This window comes from Hyla sarda, chromosome 5, assembly GCF_029499605.1.
Source record: "Hyla sarda isolate aHylSar1 chromosome 5, aHylSar1.hap1, whole genome shotgun sequence".
Lineage (NCBI taxonomy): Eukaryota > Metazoa > Chordata > Amphibia > Anura > Hylidae > Hyla > Hyla sarda.
In genome coordinates this window covers 120,564,134-120,586,661 of record NC_079193.1, presented here as the reverse complement: position 1 = coordinate 120,586,661, position 22,528 = coordinate 120,564,134, and the positions used below count along the sequence as shown (strand labels likewise).

At 43.2% G+C, this 22,528-nt stretch overlaps 1 protein-coding gene and 1 long non-coding RNA gene across 2 annotated transcripts in view; one reads left to right on the top strand and one right to left on the bottom strand.

Annotated features, from left to right (window-relative positions):
- SLC12A7 (solute carrier family 12 member 7) overlaps window positions 1-22,528 on the bottom strand; it is an 870,696-nt gene that overhangs the window by 661,217 nt on the left and 186,951 nt on the right. The window lies entirely within an intron of this gene.
- LOC130273422 (uncharacterized) overlaps window positions 20,315-22,528 on the top strand; it is a 32,803-nt gene continuing 30,589 nt past the window's right edge. The window contains exon 1 of the long non-coding RNA XR_008843988.1: window positions 20,315-20,387. This is a non-coding gene — a long non-coding RNA (uncharacterized LOC130273422). The remainder of the gene's footprint in view (window positions 20,388-22,528) is intronic.

Genomic DNA, 22,528 nt, shown 5'->3' with positions numbered 1-22,528 from the left:
AGTTGTAGTTTTGCAACAGCTGGAGGCACACTGGTTGGAAAATACTGAGTTAGGTAACAGAACCTAACTGAAGGTTTTCCAACCAGTGTGCCTCCAGCTGTTGCAAAAGTACAACTCCCAGCATGCACGGTCTTTCAGTACACGCTGGGAGTTGTAATTTTGAAACAGCTGGAGATTTGCCCCCCCATGTGAATGTACAGGGTACATTCACAGAGGCAGATTTACAGTATGTTTCCTGCTTCAAGTTTGGGCTGCGGCAAATTTTTCGCCGCAGCTCAAACTATTAGCGGGAAACTCACCGTAACACCAGTGCGAATGTACCCTAAAAACACTACACTACATAAACATCCCCTTACAGTGCCCCCCCCCCCCCTCAGTAAAAATGAAAAACATATTGTAAGGCAGTATTTCCAAAACGGAGCCTCCAGCTGTTGCAAAACAACAACTACCAGCATTTCTGGACAGCCACTGACTGTCCAGGCATGCCGGGAGTTTAGCAACAGCTGTAGGCACCCTGTTTGGGAATCACTGGCGTAGAATACCCCTATGTCCACCCCTATGCAATCCCTAATTTAGTCCTCAAATGCGCATGGCGCTCTCTCATTTCGTAGCAATGTCGTATTTCAAGGAAACAGTTTAGGGCCACATGTGGGGTATTTCCGTAATCGGGAGAAATTGCACTACAAATTTTGGGGGGCTTTTTCTCCTTTTACCCCTTATGAAAAGGAAAAGTTGGGGGCTACAACAGCCTGTTAGTGTAAAAAAATAAAAAAATGTTACACTAACATGCTGGTGTTGCCCATACTTTTTATTCTCACAAGCAGTAAAAGGAAAAAAAAGACCCCAGAATCTTTAACGAAATTTCTCCATTAGTACAGAAATACTCCATATGTGGGTGTAAAATGCTCTGTGGGTGCACAACAAGGCTCAGGAATGAGAGCGCACCATGTACATTTGAGGCCTAAATTGGTGATTTGCACAGGGGTGGCTGATTTTACAGCGGTTATGACATAAACGCAAAAACATAAATGTGTTCTGACATAAACGGAAAAACATGTAACCCCATTTTGGAAACTACACCACTCACGGAACGTGACAATGGGTATAGTGAGCCTTAACACCCCACAGGTGTTTGATGAATTTTCATAAAATTTGGAGGGGAAAACGAAAAAAATTCAATTTTCACCAGAATGCTGGTGTTACCCTAAATTTTTCATTTTCACAAGGGAAAATAGGGAAAAAAGCCCCCCAAAATTTGTAACCCCATTTCTTCTGAGTAAGAAAATTCCCCATATGTGGATGTAAAGTGCTCTGCGGGCGAACTACAATGCTCAGAACAGAAGGAGCACCATTGGGATTTTGCAGAGAAAATTTGTCCGGAATTGAAGGCCACGTGTGTTTACAAAGACCCCATAGTGCCAGAACAATGGACCCCCCCCCATATGTGACCCCATTTTGGAAACTACACCCCTCATGTAATGTATTAAGGGGTGCAGTGAGCATTTACACCCCACAGATGTTTGACAGATTTTTGGAACAGTGGTCCGTGAAAATGAAAAATACCGCACTGTTCCAAAGATCTGTCAAACGCCAGTGGGGTGTAAAACCATTGATCAATGTAAAAGATCAGTGTGTGCAGTGTTAAAGCTATAACATTGTAAAAAAAAATAAAAGTGAAAAAAAAAAAAGATAATTTAACCCCTTCCCTAAGAAAAGTTTGAATCACCCCCCTTTTCCCATAAAAAAAACTGTAAATAAAAACAAACATATATGGTATCGCCGTGTGCGAAAATGTCCGACTTATAAAAAATATTTCATTAATTAAACCGCACGGTCAATGGCGTATGCACAAAAAAATGCCAAAGTCCAAAATAGCGTATTTTTGGTCACTTTTTAATTCATGAAAAAATGAATAAAACGCAATCAAAAAGTCCGATCAATACAAAAATGGTACCGCTAAAAACTTCAGATCACTGCGCAAAAAATTAGCCCTCACACCACCCCATACGTGGAAAAATAAAAAGTTATAGGGGTCAGAAAATGACAATTTTAAAACGTATAAATTTTCCTGCATGAAGTTATGATTTTTTTCAGAAGTAAGACAAAATCAAACCTATTATAGTAGGGTATCATTTTAATCGTATAGACCTACAGAATAAGGAGAAGGTGTAATTTTTACCAAAAAATCTACGGTGTAGAAACAGAAGCCCCCAAAAATTACAATTGCCGGGAGTGGCACGAAATAGCTATTACCAACATGCTCCTTACCTGGTCCTGCGTGGCTTAAAGATCTGCCCGGCGGTCCCGCTGCTGTAGAGCCCTCCGAAATAAAGTTGATTTGAAAGAAGACGCATGAGTGCCCCTTCAGTTTCTTTCTCTTTGTGGATGCTGCTACTGTTTTCTTCTGTTGAGGGAGAGCACCACAGGACACTTTCAAGACTAACACCCATAACCTATGCTGATCGCCTGCACCGTGTGTATTGCCGAAGTCTGATGCTCAATTCACCTGTGCCGGCAGCTTTTTCTTTCTGCAGTGATGGTACATATTGGCACCAATGACAAAGTAAGAGGTAGGTGGAGTTCCTAAAAAATGATTTCAGGGACTTAGGCCGCAAGCTTAAGGCAAGGACCTCCAAGGTAATATTTTCTGAAATATTACCTGTACCACGAGCCGCACCAGAGAGGCAGCGGGAGATCAGGGAGGTAAACAAGTGGCTCAGAAGCTGGTGTAGGAAGGAGGGGTTTGGGTTCATGGAGAACTGGGCTGACTTTGCTGTCTGTTACCGACTCTACCGTAGGGACGGGCTGCACCTCAATGGGGAGGGTGCAGTTGTGCTCGGGGAGAAGATGGCTAGAAGGGTGGAGGAGTGTTTAAACTAGGGACTGGGGGGGAGGGAACCTATAACATAGAGGGGGAAGACAGTGTAGATAGAGAGGGGGGACTTAGTAATGTACCTGGGGGTGGAGCTGAGGGAGGGGGGTTAGAATAGTTAATAGGGATAGGCTTCATAGGAAGAAACAACATACACCACTGAATTGCATGATGAATAATGCCAGAAGTCTGACCAATAAAACTGACGAACTGGAGTCGTTGATGTCTGAGGAAAATTATGACATAGCGGGTATAACAGAGACTTGGTTGGATGATAGCTGTGACTGGGCTGTCAACATACAGGGTTATAGTCTATTCAGGAAGGATCGGACAAAACAGAAAAGGGGGAGGAGTTTGTATGTGAAATAAAGTCTGAAGACCGCACTGCGGGAGGACATATGGGAGGGAGACGATAATGTGGAGGCATTATTGGTAGAAATATATGGAGATTAAAAAAAAAATTCTGGTAGGGGTTTGTTATAAGCCCCCAAACATAATGGAAGAGACAGAAGATCAATTACTGACTATTACTGACTATAACTAAAGACAATTATCTGTCCCAAATGGTGCAGAGCCCGACCAGACGGGGCGCCCTACGAGACTTAATATTAACCAACAGACCTGACAGAGTAACTAATGTGCAGGTAAAAGGACACCTGGGAAATAGTGATCATAATATAATACATTATAACTTATTCTTCAATAAGGGAATCTCTCGAGGGGCCACTAAAACAATGAACTTTAGGAAGGCAAAGTTTGATCAGCTCAGAGAAGTACTTAACAATATAAAATGGGATATTGTCCTCAAAAACAAGAATACCGACACTAAATGGGAGACTTTTAAAGATATCTTAAATTATCACTGTAATAAATATATACCTTATGGGAATAAAAGTCAGAAATAAAAAAAATAAAAACAATATGGATGAATAAAAACATTAAAGCGGCAATAAAGGACAAAAATAAAGCATTTAAAATACTAAAACAGGACAGCAGTGAATAAGCATTAAAAAGCAATAGAGAAAAATGTAAAATATGTAAAAAACAGATAAAAGCCGCAAAAAGAGACAGAAAGACTCCTTGCCAAAGAGAGTAAAACTAACCCCAAAATGTTCTTTAACTACATAAATAGCAAAAAGGTCAAAAATGAAAGTGTGGGCCCCTTAAAAAATGATTAAGAAGAAATGATAAATGGGGATCAGGAAAAAGCAAATATAGTAAACAAATTCTTCTCCACTGTGTTCACAGAGGAAAATGAAATGTCAGGTGAAATACAGTGTGATAAGGTAAACTCTCCAGTACAGGTCACCTGTCTAACCCAGGAAGAAGTACAGCGACACCTACAAAAAATCTAAAACAGACAAATCACCAGGTCCAGATGGCATTCACCCCCGTGTTCTAAAGGAATTAAGTAATGTTATAGACAGACCCATATTTAATATTCCGGGACTCTATAGTAACAGGGACTGTTCCCCAGGACTGGCGCATAGCATATGTGGTACCAATATTTAAAAGGGAACAAAAGGTGACCCAGGGAATTATAGGCCTGTTAGTTTAACCTCCGTAGTATGTAAATAGTTTGAGGGTTTTCTAAGAGATGCTATTTTGGAGTATCGTCTTCATGTAGAGTAGAAACAACTGGCACTACCTGTTTTCTATGCTTTCATATGATTAAACCACAACTGATGGCCAGGGGTCCCATGGCTGGACTTGCACATCAAAGGAATAGGCGGAGCTGACCTCAGAAAGATCCAACAATGTCCATAGAACACAATTCACATAGAAGAAAGAGATCGCACTCACCAATCCTGAGCAATTGTGCTTTATTTCGTGGGGGTGGGCGGAGTTAGCTGTCGCTGTGTCCGGATCGCACGTCTCGAGCGGGGGGTGGGCGGAGTTAGCTGTCGCTGTGTCCGGATCGCACGTCTCGAGCGGTGGGATTTATCGGAGAACTGTTTCGGCTGTCGAGACCCTTGTGGACCTAGAATTTTACTAGGTTAAATATTATATTATTTTTCTTACCTGTTGGATGTCCGTAGCAGCTAAGTCCACAGTTGCCGCGCAACAGGAGACGCGGTCGCGCCGCTGGTGTCATCACTCCCCCTGAACCAATGACTTGTTCTCGTTTGGAGAAGGGAGGAGTGGGGGCTCGTTGTGGGGAGATCGCGTCTCTCCGGCATGACGCGTGAACGAGGAGGACCAAGCCGCAGACGTAATCACAGGTAAGTTCTACCTATTGGTTGAACTAAATTGGATGGTCAGGTGAAGTAATTACCGGAGAAAGGTTTTTGTAGATATAAGGAGCAGACTGCCATTCTGAAAGCAGAATCAGAAGATGCACTTGTAACGCGAAACACGTGTCGTTCCTTCACCTGCCTTTTGAAGATGTAACCCCTGTTCACTGCACGAAATAAAGCACGATTGCTCAGGATTGGTGAGTGTGATCTCTTTCTTCTATGTGAATTGTGTTGTATTTTGGAGTATCTTAATAAAAATAAACGTATGACCCCATATCAGCATGGCTTTATGAGGGATCGATCCTGTCAAACTAACCTGATCAGTTTCTATGAGGAGGTGAGCTCCAGACTGGACCAGGAGCAATCGCTGGATGTCGTATATCTGGATTTTTCCAAAGCATTTGATAAGGTGCCTCATAAAAGGTTGGTGCATAAAATGAAAAGGATGGGGCTAGGGGAGAATGTGTGTAAGTGGCTATGTAACTGGCTCAGTGATAGGAAACAAAGGGTGGTTATTAATGGCACTTATTCCGATTGGGTGACTGTTACTAGTGGGGTACCACAGGGGTCAGTCTTGGGTCCTGTTCTGTTTAATATATTTATTAATGACCTTGTAGAGGGGCTGAATAGTAAAGTAACAATCTTTGCAGATGATCCTAAACTCTGTAAAGCGGTAAACACTATAGAGGACAGTGCACTGTTACAAATGGATCTGGATAGATTGGAGTTTTGGGCTGGGAAATGGCAAATGAGGTTCAACACTGATAAATGTAAGGTAATGCACATGGGGAGGAAAAATCCGGGCTGGGGTTATATATTAAATGGGAGAACACTTGGGACGACTGACATGGAAAAGTACTTAGGAGTCTTAGTTAACAGTAAATTTAGTTGTAGTGACCAGTGTCAGGCAGCTGCTGCCAAGGCTAATAAAATAATGGGGTGCATCAATAGGGGCATAGATGCCCACGACAAGGAAATAATTCTACCGCTGTACAAATCACTAGTCAGACCACACATTGAATACTGTGTACAGTACTGGGCACCAGTGTACAAGAAAGATGTAGAGGAGCTGGAAAGGGTTCAAAGACGGGCAACCAGAGTAATACGGGGAATGGGAGGACTACAGTACCCAGAAAGATTATCAGAATTAGGGTTATTTCGTTTAGAAAAAAAGAAGGCTTAGGGGAGACCAAATAACTATGTATAAATATATCAGGGGACAGTACAGAGATCTCTCCCATGATCTATTTATACCCAGGACTGTATCTATAACAAGGGGGCATCCTCTACGTTTAGAGGAAAGAAGGTTTCTACACCAGCACAGACGGGGATTCTTTACCGTAAGAGCAGTGAGACTGTGGAATTCTCTGTCTGAGGAGGTGGTCATGGTGAACTCTGTAAAAGAGTTCAAAACGGGTCTGGGTGCATTTTTGGAGAATAACAACATTGCTGGTTATGTATACTAGATTTATAAGGACAGAACATTGATCCAGGGATTCATTCTGACTGCCATATTTGGAGTCGGAAAGGAATTTTTACCTCTAGTATAAGGGTTTTTTGCTTTCCTCTGGATCAACTCAGTAGGGACTCATTAGGGATATAGGTTGAACTTGATGGACTCTGGACTTTTTTCAACCTCATGAACTATGTTACTGTGTTACTGATAACCAGAGACCAATAATAGTAAGAATTATTGACCACCACTCTCTGGGTACGATCCTTAAACAAGTTTTCAATCAATTTACAAACTAAAATTTCTAAACCCAAAGACCTTAACTTACCTATCAGACGTCTATGAGGGACAGTATCAAACGCTTTTACAAAATCCAAAACTACACTATATCCACAGCTATCCCTCTGTCAAGGCTTCTAATCTCATCTTCATAAAAGCAAATTAGATTAGTATGACAACTTCTATCCTTAGTAAACCCATGCTGGCTATCACTTATAATACTACACTGCTCAAAAAAATAAAGGGAACACTTAAGCAGCACAATGTAACTCCAAGTCAATCACACTTCTGTGAAATCACACTGTCCACTCAGGAAGCAACACTGATTGACAATCAATTTCACATGCTGTTGTGCAAATGGAATAGACAACAGGTGGAAATTAGCAAGACACCACCAATATAGGAGTGTTATATGCTTCCTGGCTGATGTTTTGGTCACTTTTGAATGCTGGCGGTGCTTAGTGGTAGCATGAGACGGAGTCTACAACCCACACAAGTGGCTCAAGTAGTGCAGCTCATCCAGGATGGCACATCAATGCGAGCTGTGGAAAGAAGGTTTGCTGTGTCTGTCAGCATAATGTCCAGAGCATGAAGGTGCTACCAGGAGACAGGCCAGTACATCAGGAGACGTGGAGGAGGCCATGAGAGGGCAACAACCCAGCTGCAGGACCAGCTACCTCTGCCTTTGTGCAAGGAGTAGCACTGCCAGAGCCCTGCAAAATGACCTCCAGCAGGGTACAAATGTGCATGTGTCCACTCAAACAGTCAGAAACAGACTCCATGAGGGTGTTATGGGGGCCGTCATCCACAGGTGGGGGTTGTGATTACAACGCAACACCGTGAAGGACGTTTGGCATTTGCCAGAGAACACCAAGATTGGCAAATTCGCCACTGGTGCCCTGTGCTCTTCACAGATGAAAGCAGGTTCACACTGAGTACATGTGACAAACAGGACAGGGGTTGGAGACTCTGTGGAGAACGTTCTGCTGCCTGCAACATCCTCCAGCATGACCGGTTTGGCGGTGGGTCAGTAATGGTGTGGGGTGGCATTTCTTTGAGGGGGCCGCACAGCCCTCCATATGCTTATCAGAGGTAGCCTGACTGCCATCAGGTACCGAGATGAGACCCTCAGACCCCTTGTGAGACCATATGCTGGTGAGGTTGGGCCTGGGTTCCTCCTAATGCAAGACAATGCCAGACCCTCATGTGGCTGGAGTATGTCAGCATTTCCTGCAAGAGGAAGGCATTGATGCTATGGACTGGCCCGCCCGTTCCCCAGACCTGAATAAGACTGAGCACATTTGGGACATCATGTCTGGCTCCATCCACCAACGCCACATTGCACCACAGACTGTCCGCCACCTCGTCAGAAGCATGCCAAGGCGCTGTAGGGAGGCCATACGCACTACTGAACCTCATTTTGACTTGTTTTAAGGACACTACATCAAAGTTGGACCACACTGTAGTGTGGTTTTCCACTTAGATTTTGAGTGTGACTTCATATCCAGACCTCCATGAGTTGATAAATTTGATTTCCATTGATAATTTTCATGTGATTTTATTGTCAACACATTCAACTATGTAAAGTAGAAAGTGTTTCTTATAATTAGTTCATTCATTCAGATCTAGGATGTGTTATCTTACTGTTCCCTTTATTTTTTTGAGCAATGTATTATCCCCTATGTATTCCTGTATTTAGTCCCTTATGAGTCAAAACTATTTAACCCCTTAAGGACACATGACTTTCTCATACGTCTCCATTTCCGAGTCCTTAAGGACACATGACGTATGAGAACGTCATGTGTTTTACCGGCCCCCCGCAACCATCTGGAGCGGAGCCGGTCCCCGATGCCTGCTGAAATCGTTCAGCAGGCATCGGGGCATATCGCCCAGGGGGGTCATTATGACCCCCCTGTCGGCGATGACCGCAGATCGCTGGACAATTCAGTCCAGCGATCTGCGGCGGATTCCGGGTCAATCGGGTCTCCAGTGACCCTGTGACCCGGAATTATTGGCTGATCGGGGCCGTCAGAGACGGCCCCGATCAGCCAGAGCCAGCAGGGGTGAGGTGGCACTGGTGCCACCTCACGATCGCCCTGATTCGTCGGCCGGATTACCGGCCGACCAATCAGGGCGCCTGCTGCGGGTGTCACTCCCGCAACCCGCTCCGCCCCTCTTCCGGAGGACGTGATCGGGTGCGGGACGTGCACCCCAGGTGCTGGGGACCCCGATCCCCGGCGCCCCTGTTGGGATCGGGGCCCCAGGAGCAGCGGCGGCGGCGGTGACGACGAGGGACTGACCTGATGCGGCTGGATCGTTGGAGGTGAGTGACAGCCTCCTGCTGTTGCTTAGCAACAGCTCCCAGCATGCAACAAGGGCATGCTGGGAGCTGTAGTTATGCAACAGCAGGAGGCAGACCACCACAACTCCCAGCATGCCCTTATGGGCATGCTGGGACTTGTAGTTTTGCAACAGCTGGAGGCACATTCTTTCTATGGAAAAGTGTACCTTCAGCTGTTGTGTAACTACAACTCCCAGCTTGCACAATCAGCTAAAGTGCATGCTGGGAGTTGTAGTGGTGCATCTGCTGGTTGCATAACTACAACTCCCAGCATGCCCGTTGGCTGTCGGTGACTGCTGAGAGTTGTAGTTTTGCAACAGCTGAAGGCACACTGAGTTAAGTAGCAAACCAGTGTGTCTCCAGCTGTTGCATAACTACAATCCCCAGCATCCCCAGCCAAAGTAGTATGCCTCCAGCTGTTGCATAACTACAACACCCAGCATGCCCTTCCGCTGCCGTACATGCTGGGGGTTGTAGCTTTTGCAACAGCTGAAGGCACACTGGTTGCAAAACACTGAGTTTGTTACCAAACTCGGTGTTTCACAACCAGTGTGCCTCCAGCTGTTGCAAAACTACAACTCCCAGCATGCACTGATAGACCGTACATGCTGGGAGTTGTAGTTTTGCAACAGCTGGATGTCCCCCCCCAATGTGAACGTACAGGGTACACTCACATGGGCCGAGGATTACAGTAAGTATCCGGCTGCAAGTTTGAGGTGCGGCAAAATTTCTGCCGCAGCTCAAACTGCCAGCGAGAAACTACTGTGAACCCCCCGCCCGTGTGACTGTACCCTAAAAACACTACACTACACTAACACACAATAAAATAAAAAGTAAAAAACACTACATATACACATACCCCTACACAGCCCCCCTCCCCTCCCCAATAAAAATGAAAAACGTCTGGTACGCCACTGTTTCCAAAACGGAGCCTCCAGCGGTTGCAAAACTACAACTCCCAGCATGCACTGATAGACCGTACATGCTGGGAGTTGTAGTTTTGCAACAGCTGGATGTTCCCCCCCCAATGTGAACGTACAGGGTACACTCACATGGGCGGAGGATTACAGTAAGTATCCGGCTGCAAGTTTGAGCTGCGTCAAATTTTCTGACGTAGCTCAAACTGCCAGCGAGAAACTACTGTGACCCCCCGCCCGTGCGACTGTACCCTAAAAACACTACACTACCACAAAATAAAATAAAAAGTAAAAAACACTACATATACACATACCCCTACACAGCCCCCCTCCCCAATAAAAATGAAAAACGTCTGGTACTCCACTGTTTCCAAAACGGAGCCTCCAGCTGTTGCAAAACAACTACTCCCAGTATTGCCAGATAGCCACTGACTGTCCAGGCATGCTGGGAGTTTTACAACAGCTGGAGGCACCCTGTTTGGGAATCACTGGCGTAGAATACCCCTATGTCCACCCCTATGCAAGTCCCTAATTTAGGCCTCAAATGCGCATGGCGCTCTCACTTTGGAGCCCTGTCGTATTTCAAGGCAACAGTTTAGGGCCACATATGGGGTATTGCCGTACTCGGGAGAAATTGGGCTTCAAATTTTGGGGGGTATTTTCTGCTATTACCCTTTTAAAAAATGTAAAATTTTTGGGAAAACAAGCATTTTAGGTAAAAAAAATATATATTTTTTTACATATGCAAAAGTCGTGAAACACCTGTAGGGTATTAAGGTTCAAATTACCCCTTGTTACGTTCCCCGAGGGGTCTAGTTTCCAAAATGGTATGCCATGTGTTTTTTTTTTGCTGTCCTGGCACCATAGGGGCTTCCTAAATGCGGCATGCCCCCAGAGCAAAATTCGCTTTCAAAAAGCCAAATGTGAGTCCTTCTCTTCTGAGACCTGTAGTGCGCCAGCAGAGCACTTTTCACACCCATATGGGGTGTATTCTGAATCGGGAGAAATTGGGCTTCAAATTTTGGGGGGTATTTTCTGCTATTACCCTTTTTAAAATTGTAAAAATTTTGGGAAACCAAGCATTTTAGGTAAAAAAAATATATATTTTTTTACATATGCAAAAGTCGTGAAACACCTGTAGGGTATTAAGGTTCACATTACCCCTTGTTACGTTCCCCGAGGGGTCTAGTTTCCAAAATGGTATGCCATGGGTTTTTTTTTTTTTTGCTGTTCTGGCACCATAGGGGCTTCCTAAATGCGGCATGCCCCCAGAGCAAAATTTGCTTTCAAAAAGCCAAATGTGACTCCTTCTCTTCTGAGACCTGTAGTGCACCAGCAGAGCACTTTTCACCCCCATGCGAGGTGTTTTCTGTATCGGGAGAAATTGGGCTTCAAATTTTGGGGGGTATTTTCTGCTATTACCCTTTTTAAAAATGTAAAATTTTTGGGAAACCAAGCATTTTAGGTAAAAAAAATATATATTTTTTTTACATATGCAAAAGTCGTGAATCACCTGTAGGGTATTAAGGTTCACTTTACCCCTTGTTACGTTCCCTGAGGGGTCTAGTTTCCAAAATGGTATGCCATGTGTTTTTTTTTGCTGTCCTGGCACCATAGGGGCTTCCTAAATGCGGCATGCCCCCCAAAAACCATTTGTCGCTCCTTCCCTTCTGAGCCCTCTACTGCGCCCGCCGAACAATTAACATAGACATATGAGGTATGTGCTTACTCAAGAGAAATTAGGTTTCAAATACAAGTAAAAATTTTCTCCTTTTTATCCCTTGCAAAAATTCAAAAATTGGGTCTACAAGAACATGCGAGTGTAAAAAATGAAGATTTTGAATTTTCTCCTTCACTTTGCTGCTATTCCTGTGAAACACCTAAAGGGTTAATACACTTACTGAATGTTTTTTTGAATACTTTAGGGGGTGTAGTTTTTATAATGGGGTCTTTTATGGGGTATTTCTAATATGAAGACCCTTCAAATCCACTTCAAAACTGAACTGGTCCCTGAAAAATAGTGAGTTTGAAAATTTTGTGAAAAATTTCAAAATTGCTACTGAACTTTGAAGCCCTATGGTGTCTTCCAAAAGTAAAAACTCATAAATTTTATGATGCAAACATAAAGTAGACATATTGTATATGTGAACCCAAAAAAATATATATTTTGAATATCCATTTTCCTTACAAGCAGAGAGCTTCAAAGTTAGAAAAATGCAAAATTTTCATTTTTTTCCTCAAATTTTGGGATTTTTCACCAAGAAAGGATGCAAGTTACCATAATATTTTACCACTATGTTAAAGTAGAATATGTCACGAAAAAACAATCTCGGAATCAGAATGATAACTAAAAGCATTCCAGAGTTATTAATGTTTAAAGTGACAGTGGTCAGAATTGCAAAAAACGCTCCGGTCCTTAAGGTATAAAATGGCCTGGTCCTTAAGGGGTTAAGCAAACAATTTTCCCACAATGCATGTTAAGCTTACCAGTTTATAATTACCTGGGGAAGACCTAGAAACCTTTTTGAAGATTGGCACCACAATCGCCTTGCGCCAGTCCCTCGGCACAATACCAGACACCAGAGAATCTCTAAATATCATGAACAAGAGTACATAAATGACTGAACTTAGTTCTCTAAGAACTCCTGGGTGTAATCCATCTGGTCCTGGAGATTTGTTTACATTTGCTTTACTTAATTTACCTTGAACCATACAGTATCTACATTAATAAGGACCGGGGTTTTTTCCGTTTTTGCATTTTCGTTTTTTGCTCCTTGCCTTTAAAAAATCATAACTCTTTCAATTTTGCACCTAAAAATCCATATGATTGCTTATTTTTTGTGCCACCAATTCTACTTTGTAATGACGTCAGTCATTTTGCCCAAAAATCTACGGGGAAACGAAAAAAAAATCATTGTGCGACAAAATTGAAAAATAAAACGCCGTTTTGTAACTTTTGGGGGCTTCCGTTTCTACGTAGTACATTTTTCGGTAAAAATTACACCTTATCTTTATTCTGTAGGTCCAAACGATTAAAATGATACCCTACTTATAAAGGTTTGATTTTGTCGTACTTCTGGAAAAAATCATAACTACATGCAGGAAAATTAATACGTTTAAAATTGTCATCTTCTGACCCCTATAACTTTTTTATTTTTCCGTGTATGGGGCGGTATGAGGGCTCATTTTTTGCGCCGTGATCTGAAGTTTTTAATGGTACCATTTTTGCATTGATAGGACTTATTGATCTATTGAACTATTGAACTATTTTGGACTTTGGAATTTTCTTGCGCGTACGCCATTGACCGTGCGGTTTAATTAATGATATCTTTTTATAATTCGGACATTTCCGCACGCGGTAATACCATATATGTTTATTTACACTATGTTTTTTTTTTTTATGGGAAAAGGGGGGTGATTCAAACTTTTAATAGTGGAGGGGTTAAATGATATTCATTCACTTTTTTTTCCACTTTTTTTTTGCAGTGTTATAGGGACCTATAACACTGCACACACTGATCTTTTACATTGATCACTGGTTTCTCATAGGAAACCAGTGATTGATGATTCTGCCGCTTGACTGCTTATGCCTGGATCTCAGGCACTGAGCAGTCATTCGGTGATCGGACAGCGAGGAGGCAGGTAGGGGCCCTCCCGCTGTCCTGTAAGCTGTTCGGGATGCCGCGATTTCGCCGCGGCTATCCCGAACAGCCCACTGAGTTAACCGGCAGCTTTTACTCTGAGCGCGCGGCTAAAGGGTTAATAGCGCACGGCGCCGCGATCAGCGCTGCGCGCTATTAGCGGCGGATCCCGGCTTCACGATTAAAATGATACCCTACTTATATAGGTTTGATTTTGTCGTACTTCTGGAAAAAATCATAACTACATGCAGGAAAATTAATACGTTTAAAATTGTCATCTTCTGACCCCTATAACTTTTTTATTTTTCCGTGTATGGGGCGGTATGAGGGCTAATTTTTTGCGCCGTGATCTGAAGTTTTTAACGGTACCATTTTTGCATTGATAGGACTTATCTATCACGGGAGCAGGACCAAGGACGTACCTGTACGTCCTTGGTCCTTAAGGGGTTAAGCTAGTTCAGTACATTACATGATGTGTTACCCGCACTGGCCCGGTCTGCCTCAGCTCCTCCCTCTTCCTTTGTATTTACAGAACTAAAGAACCCATTCAGTAGCTCTGCCTTCTCTTGATCACCAGTGACCACCTCCCCATTATCATTATTAAAGGGGTACTCCGCCCCAAGACATCTTATCCCCTATCCAAAGGATAGGGGATAAGATGTCAGATCGCCGCGTTCCTGCTGCTGGGTAGCACCGGGATCCCTGCTGCACGAAATGACAGGCAATACAGGGGCCAGAGCATCGTTACGTCACGGCCCCGCCCCTCGGGTTGTCACGGCCCGCTCCTTTCAATACAAGTCTATGGGAGGGGGATGTCACGAGGGGCGGAGCTGTGATGTCACGAGGGGAGGAGTCCTGACGTCACGCTGCTCCGTCCACTGTATCGTCCATCATTACGCACAGAGCGAACTCGCTCTGTGCGGTAATGATAACGGGGTGCCGCAGCGGGGATCCCGGGGGTCCCCAGCAGCGGGACCGTGGCGATCTGACATCTTATCCCCTATCCTTTGGATAGGGGATAAGATGTATAGGGGCGGAGTACCCCTTTAAGGGTCCTACATGGTTTTTTTGAATTTATATATCTAAAAAAATATTTAGGATTTGTTTTGCTTTCTTTGGACACCTGTCTCTCTTTTTGAATCTTTGCTGTTTTTATAACATTTTTATAGATTTTATTAAGCTCTTTGTAAAGTTCAAATGCTATAGCTGACCCCTCAGATTTGTATATTTTTTTTTAAGCTTTTTTTTCTTGTTTCTTGCTCTTTAAACCTCTTAAGGACCAAGGACGTACCGGTACGTCCTGAGTCCTTTCCCTATCTATAACGCGGGGCCATAGTGGGTTGGGCCTGGCCTCTAACAAAGGCAGGGACCCGTGGCTAATAGCACGTGGCAATGATCGCAGTGCCGCGCGCTACTAACCCTTTAGATGCGGCGTGCAAAGTTGAACACCGCGTCTAAAGTCAAAGTAAATCACTGCCGGTTAGCTCAGGGTGCTTTTCGGGATGTCTGCGGTGAAATCGCTGCATCCCGAACAGCTCTGGGACACGAGGAGGGTCTCCTACCTTGCCTCCTGGTGTCCGATCGCCGAATGACTGCTCAGTGCCTGAGATCCAGGCATGAGCAGTCAAGCGGCAGAATCATTGATCACTGGTTTCCTATGAGAAACCAGTGATCAATGTAAAAGATAAGTGTGTGCAGTATTATAGGTCCCTATGGGAGCTATAACACTGCAAAAAAAGTGCAAAAAAAGTGAATAAAGATCATTTAACCCCTCCCCTAATAAAAGTTTGAATCACCCCCCTTTTCCCATTTGGGAAAATAAAAACACAGTGTAAATAAAAATAAACATATGTGGTATCGCCGTGAGCGGAAATGTCCGAATTATAAAAATATATCATTAATTAAACCGCACAATGGCGTACGTGAAAAAAATTCCAAACTCCAAAATATCATATTTTCGGTCACTTTTTATATCATGAAAAAATGAATAAAAAGCGATCAACAAGTCCGATCAATACAAAAATGGTACCGCTAAAAACTTCAGATCACGGCGCAAAAGAATTTGCCCTCATACTGCACCATATGATGAAAAATAAAAAAAGTTATAGGGGTCAGAAGATGACAATTTTAAACGTATAAATTTTCATGCATGTAGTTATGATTTTTTTTCCAGAAGTATGACAAAATCACAACTATATAAGTAGGGTATCATTTTAATTGTATGGACCTACAGAATAAAGATAATGTGTCATTTTTACCAAAAAAATTACTACGTAGAAACAGAAGCCCCCAAAAGTTACAAAATGGCGTTTTTTTTTTCAATTTTGTCTCACAATGATTTTTTTTCCGTTTCGACTTAGATTTTTGGGTAAAATGACTTATGTCATTACAAAGTAGAATTGGTGGCGCAAAAAATAAGCCATCATATGGATTTTTAGGTCCAAAATTGAAACAGTTATGATTTTTTAAAGGTAAGGAGAAAAAAATGAAAGTGCAAAAACGTAAAAACCCCTAATGGGGTTAACATTTAACATTTGTCAGCCATGCAGGATTTAGTTTTTATCGTTTATAATTGTTCCCCTTAGGAATATATTTAGCTGTATTCAGTGTTTTTGAAAATCTCCCATTTAACGTCTGTATCAGGATTTGAGAACACCTCATCTCAGTCTATGTCCTGAAGTGCAGCTCTTAGCCCAGGGAAATTTGCCTTTTTAAAATTATATATTTTTGCCCTCCGAACCTGTCTGTTTTTTACACTAAGTCAAAAGTAACTATATTGTGGTCACTATTACCAAGGGTTTCACACACAGTTACATTACCAACCAGCTCTGCATTGTTAGAAATGTCCAGATCCAACAAAGCATCACTTCTTGTTGGGTCCTCCACAAACTGGCCCATAAAATTTAGCAATAAATTTAGGAATTGTCCTTTAGGAAAACCCCAACCCTAATCTATATCTGGATAGTTAAAATCTCCCATTATTACCACTGTACCTGCCCAGGCAACCCTCTCTATTTGTGTATGCAGCTGACCTATCTCCTCAATGGTGTTGGGGGGGTCTATAGATTACACCAAAAATTTTCTTTTTCAGTCTCTATTGCCTCTATTGTGTTAACCACTTTATAGAGTTTAGTATACAACCCCTCTACAAGGTCATTAATAAATAATATATTGAATAGAATAGGACCCTATAGTACCCAACTAGTAACAGTCACCCAATCAAAATAAGGACCAATAATAACCACCCTCTTTTCTATCACTGAGCCAGTTGCTTACCCACTTGCACACATTTCCCCCCTGCCCAAGCATTCTCATTTTATGTACCAATCTTTTATGTGGCACTGTAACAAATGCTTTGGAAAAGTCACAAAATACAACATCCAGCAATTCACTCTGGTCCAGTCTTGAGCTTACCTCCTCATAAAAGCTGATCAGGTTAGTGTAGACAGGACTATAACTTCATAAACCCATGCAGATATGGATAATCCAAAATAGCATTTCTTAGAAAACCCTGAAACTACTACATAAAACCGAGGTTAAACTAATAAGCCTATAATTCCCAGGGTCACCTTTTGACCCCTTTTTAAATTTTGGCACCACTTTGCTATGTCCCAATTCTGGCGACTCGTCTTGTTACTACAGAGTCCTTAAATATTAGAAATAGGGGTCTGTCTATTACTTTACTTAACTCCCTTAGAACACGGAGGTGAATGCCATCTGGACCTGGTTATTTGTCTATTTAGATTTTTTGTGGGCGGCACTGTACTTCTTCCTGGGATAGACAGGTGACCTGTATCGGGAGTTTATCTTATGCCGCTGTATTTCACCTGGCATTTCATTTTCCTCGGTGAATACAGCGGAGAACGTGTTTAACGTATTTGCTTTTTCCTGATCCATGTCTAAATTTTCTTCCACATCATTTTTTAAGCGGCCAACACTTTCATTTTTAACCTTTTTGCTATTTATATAGTTAAAGAACATTTTGGGGTTAGTTTTACTCTCCTTGGCAATGAGTCTTCCTAAGGCTGGGTTCACATCCCGTTTTTGCCATACTGTTTTCAATCCGTTTTTCTAAAGAAAACCGTATGGCAAAAAAACGGATGGAACAGTATGGAAAAAAGTAAACCGTATGCGTTTTTAAACAGTATACTGTTTTTAAAAGTGCATACAGTTCCGTCAGTTTTTATAGAAAAAAAACCCACACGTTTTTACATTGCACATGCGCATTTGAATCCTAAAGTCCCCACCCAAGACCCCTCCCATTAAAAATGGACAAAATTTTCAAAAACGTATAGGTTTTTAAAAAAATAAAAACTGACGGAACTGTATGCACTTTTAAAAACAGTATACTGTTTAAAAACACATACGGTTTACTATTTTCCATACTGTTCCATCTGTTTTTTTGCCATACGGTTTTCTTTAGAAAAACGGATTGAAAACAGTATGGCAAAAACATAGTGTGAACCCAGCCTTACTCCACTTTTGCAGCTTTTATCTGTTTTTTTTTTTTTTTACATATCCTACATCTTTCTCTATAGCTTTTTAATGCTTCCTCACTGCCATGCTGTTTTAGGAGCTTAAATGCTTTTTTTTGTCACTTGTTGCCCTCTTCATGAACAACCTTTAAGGGGTGGCCCCCTTGCGGGGACAACCCTTACTAGAAACCCCCCGTAAAATTGAACTTTATTAACTCAAATATAAAGTACCCTAAAGACAAACATTTAAAATTATCAGCGGTATAATTAGGACAGTGTGGGAGAAGACACCCTGTGCTGTGTACTTCTCCAATATCTAAATCTTTTTAGTGTACTGTGTGTAGTTTTGGCAGTGTAAATAATGCTTAACTAATGCCTAACCGCTGTCTAAAAGCCAAAAGTTAGCCCGCCCGACGTTTCGCTGAGCGAGTCAGCTTTGTCAAGGGCTAAGGGGCTAATGGTGTTCAGGACACTGAACGCAGTTTATAACACTTCTTATGGTGACGATTTCCATTTCAATTTCTCCAATCATGTTGTGATATGTCATGTTCCGTTGTATCGCGGGACTAGGAGGCCTATCTTAGCCCCGCAATATCATAATAAATTAGTAGCCAATCCAGGCTTTTGTTGTGATCCGTCACATGCTCGTGTGACCGCCTATCCGTTCTGTTGTTTACATGTGACGTCACTTGCGGCTCACATATCCCCGCTCACATGTATTGATGTATTCTCCGTACTAGTTCTCGCGAGAGTTGCTCGCGGCCATTTTTCTTGCGCTTGTCCTCCGACTTCGTTGTAAAAACTCGGGCCGGGACACACTGAGCATGTCAAGAGACTTGCATAATGAATAACTGTTCTCCCGAGCTCTCAAACGATACTAGTTGTGTGTTGTTTTATGAGTCTAACCTATATTTAAGATACTGCCATTATGATTGATGGAATAAATGCATGTATGTAGAGATGCATGAACGTAATTGGTTCTACAGTGTTTGTATATAAATTTATGGTTAACATATTGTTAGCAAACAAGCCCTCAAAATTCCTATGTTGAATTTATGATGACATATGAAGAATAGAGAATCCCCTTAGGACTCACAATTGGAAACCTTACTGTACATATTAACATAAGGGCTTTTTACCAAGGTACCATAATCATTCCCACTAAAATGGGTTATTGTCAGGATCCGGCTACTGTGAGGATACTGGTGGTGGATCCTCTGTGTCAGTGGGGTGATGACGTGGGCCGTACCAGGGGAACGGACTCTAAGGGGTTACTGGTTATTACCAGAGCCCGCCGCAAAGCGGGATGGACTTGTAGCGGCAGGTAACCCCCAGGTCGATCCACCCGATAGCGACTCAACCCCAACTGACGGCTGAGATAGGCGCGGTACAAGGGATTATGCAAGAGCAAGGTCGGACGTAGCAGAAGGTCAGGGCAGGCAGCAAGGATTGTAGTCAGGGGCAACGGCAGAGGGTCTGGAACACTGGCTTGGGACATACAAGGAACGCTTTCACTGGCACAAGGGCAACAAGATCCGGCGATGCTGGGAAGGGGAAGTGAGGTAATATAGACATGGACACAGGTGTATTCACTAATTGGGCCAGGCGCCAATCAGAGGCGCACTGGCCCTTTAAATCGCAGAGAGCCGGCACGCGCACGCCTTAGGAAGCGGGGCCGCGCGCGCCGGAACTGAACCGACGGAGGACAGGACGGGTAAGGAGACTGGGATGCGAACCGCGAGCGGGCGCGTCCCGCTTCGCGGGTCGCATCCCCACTGGTGACATTAATGCAGCGCTCCCGGTCAGCGGGTCTGACCGGGGTGCTGCGACAAGGTGAACGCTGCGAGCGCTCCGGGGAGGAGCAGGGACCCGGAGCGCTCGGCGTAACAGTTATCCTTTTTGAGTATGTAGATCCCAACACCCTGGTGAGCTAGTGTACAAATTGGACTCATGTGGGCATATATGTATATCTAATTGAGCGTGTGTACTCGCATAGGCATAATACCTTGTTTAATATTAAATGTTATTTTAAGATGTAATGCAAAGGGCAAAAAATCCCATTGTAACCTTTTAACTGAAACTTAATTATATATATTTTTAGGATTGCCCTCTTAACATTTGTATTCATCCACATTGGTTTTCTCCTATTCCTGGCCCTTTTATTCCCATAAGGTATGTACCTCTTACAGTGAAAATCTTAAATATTTTTAAAAGTCTCCGATTTATTGTTGCATACACCATACATCCCCGTTTCCAAGTCAATTCAGATGTGCAATTTGCGGTTATTCTGGGTCAAATCGGGTCTCTGGTGACCCGGAAAAAAAAAGGGTGAATAGGGCTGTTACTCCGCAGGAGTGAGGCGGCACGGGTGCCGCCTCACAATCACGAGATTGATAGGTGGCGGTGACAGGATCGTTGGCGGTGACAGGAACAGCAGGAACGGTCCCGGAAGCAGGATACAGCGGCGACGGTCCCGGGGCAGGATACAGCAGGAGGTAAGGCCTGTTCACCTCCTGCTGTTGCTTAGGAACAACTCTCGGCATGCAAAGCCAAAGGGCATGCTGGGAGTTGTAGTATTGCAAAAGCTGGAGTTCCAACTACAACTCCCAGCATGCCCTTTGGTAGCCTGTGCATGCTGGGGGTTGTAGTTATGCAACAGCTGGAGGCACATTTTTTCTATGAAAAAGTGCATCCATCTGTTGAATAACTACAACTCCCAGCATGCACAGACTACCAAAGGGTATGCTGGGAGTTGTAGCATTGTGCCTCCAGCTGTTGCAAAACTACAACTCTCAGCATGCCCTTCGGCTGTCAATGCAGCTGGAGACACAATGGTTGTGAAACAGAGTTTGTTACCTAACTCAGTGTTTTGCAACCAACCAATGTGCCTCCAGCTGTTGCATAACTACAATTCCCAGCATGTATGGTCTGTCAGTGCATGCTTGGAGTTGTAGTTTTGCAACAGCTGGAGCTTTGCCCCCCCCCCATGTGAATGTACAGGGTACATTCACACGGGCAGGTTTACAGCGAGTTCTGCTGCAAGTTTGAGATGTGGCAAATTTTCCGCCGCAGCTCAAAATCACTGTAAACCTCTGCCCGTGTGAATGTACCCTAAAAACACTACACTACACAAAATAAAGTAAAACACTACATACCCCTACTCCCTATGAAAAAAAAAAAAGTCTTGTACCGCACTGTTTCCAAAACTGAGCATCCAGCTGTTAAAAAACAACAACTCACAGTATTGCCGGACAGCCACTGACTGTCAAAGCATGCTGGTAGTGTTGCAACAGCTGGAGACACCCTGTTTGGGAAACACTGCCGTAGGGTATTTTTGTGGCGGATTCAAATCCCCAATTTAGGCCTCAAATGTGCAAGGTGCTCTCTCGCTTCGGAGCCCTGACGTATTTCAAGGAAACAGTATAGGGCCACATATGGGGTATCTCCGCACTCGGTAGAAATTGCTATACAAATTTTGGGGGGCTTTTTCTCCTTTTACCCCTTATGAAAAGGTAAAGTTGGGGTCTACACCAGCATGTTAGTGTAAAAATAAAAATTATTACACTAACATGCTGGTGTTTCCCAATACTTTTAATTTTCACAAGCGGTAAAAGGAAAAAAAAAGACCCCCACATTGTGGGCGTAAAGTGCTCTGTGGGTGCACAACAAGGCTCAGAAGTGAGAGCACACTATGTATATTTGAGGTCTAAATTTTTGATTTGCACAGGGGTGGCTGATTTTACAGGGGTTCTGACATAAACGCAAAAAAATAAATACCCACATGTTCCCATTTTGGAAACTACACCCCTCACAGAATGTAACAAGGGGTATAGCAAGCCTAAACACCCCACAGGTGTTTGACAAATTTTCGTTAAAGTTGGATGTGAAAATAAAAAAAATAAAAATTCACTAAAATGCTGGTGATATTCTACATTTTTCATTTTCACAAGGAAGAATAGGAAAAAAAGCCCCCCAAAATTTGTAACCCCATTTCTTCTGAATAAGAATATACCCCATATCTGCGGCCAAACTACAATGCTCAGAAGAGAAGGAGCGACATTGGGCTTTTGGCCAGAAGTTGTCTGAAATTGAAGGCCACGTGCGTTTACAAAGCCCCCATAGTGCCAGAACAGTGGACCCCCCCCCCACATGTGACCCCACTTTGGAAACTACACCCCTAACGTAATGTAATAATGGGTACAGTGAGCAATTACACCCCACAGGTGTCTGACAGATTTTTGGAACAGTGGTCCGTGAAAATAAAAAAAAATATTTTTCATTTGCACAGTCCACTGTTCCAAAGATCTGTCAAA